The following is a 1241-nucleotide window of genomic DNA, read 5'->3' on the forward strand; positions in this document are numbered from 1 at the left end:
ATGGATATTATCCTGTCACTCACAACATCATATTTCAGGATGGATCTAGAAATGGTCTTATTAACTATCATTGTGACCCCATTTTTCCTCACCATTTCATTTCCAGCATCCTAGTTCATTTAACTGTGTGATTCAAAATGCCCCATGCCAATCCATTTCATTTTGTTAATGCCTAGTATGTCAATATTTATGCATTCCATTTCTTCCTTAACAATCTTCAATTTTTCTACATTGATACTTATTACATTCCACGTTCCAGTCAATCATATCTGTTTACAACTGTTCCTCCCTTGTGATTCCCAGTATGAAGGCTTCTCCTCCCGTGCCATTTCTGCTAGTCTATTCAAATGTGCTCTATTGTATACAGGGTTTTCTAAAGCCTGTTATTTCAGAAGTGAATGGCCAATCCTTCTCCTTAGTCTGTTTTAATGTCAATGCTCGACTTTAGTGTAATATCTGACAGATAAGCATTTTACACAAAAGAGCAGATGAGAGACTAGGTCCTACCACTTCCAACCCTACCTCCACCCTCCACTTTGGGTGCATATGTGTTGTTTCCACCTCAGCCCTGCTCTATCAGTATCCAGCTCCATTCTCTTTCCTTGCCCCTCCAATACTTCCCACTCCCTTCCCCTAGCCAATCCTGGTTTGACGTTTCAGGCCTCTCACCACCTCTGACCACCAGTTTCCTCTCCATTCCCTGTGACATTGGTGCTCCGGGGGCAAGCAGGACCTTCTTGTGGAGCGGATGGAATGTCCTCCTTGCCAGCTGACTGGAAGACATCTGTATTTATTCCTATTCCAAAATAAAGTGCCTTGACAGAGTGTGGAAATTATCAGACAATATCACTAATATCACATGCAAGCAAGATCCTTCTGAATATTATCCAATGTGCCTGGAACAGTACATTAGCAGAAAACCACCAGATGTGCAAGCTAAGTTTAGAAGAGACCATGGCACTAGGGACATACAGCAAAAGTTAGATGGATCTTGGCCAAAAACAGAGTACCAGAGGAGTATCCATCTGCTCATTGACTGTGCAAAGGCATTTGACTGTGTGCATCACAACAATGTAGCTAACCTTGAGGGGATGGGAATCTCAGGACAATTACTTGGACTCATGCAAAATCTATCCTTGGACCAGGTCGCAGTAGTCAGAAAAGACCAAGGAAACACTGTGTGGTTCAGAATCAGGAAAGATATGTGTCAGGGATGCATCCTATCTCCATACCTTTTCAAG

Source organism: Elephantulus edwardii, unplaced genomic scaffold (genome assembly GCF_000299155.1).
Source record: "Elephantulus edwardii isolate Elephantulus edwardi_28Jun2011 unplaced genomic scaffold, EleEdw1.0 scaffold00139, whole genome shotgun sequence".
Taxonomy (NCBI): Eukaryota; Metazoa; Chordata; class Mammalia; order Macroscelidea; family Macroscelididae; genus Elephantulus; species Elephantulus edwardii.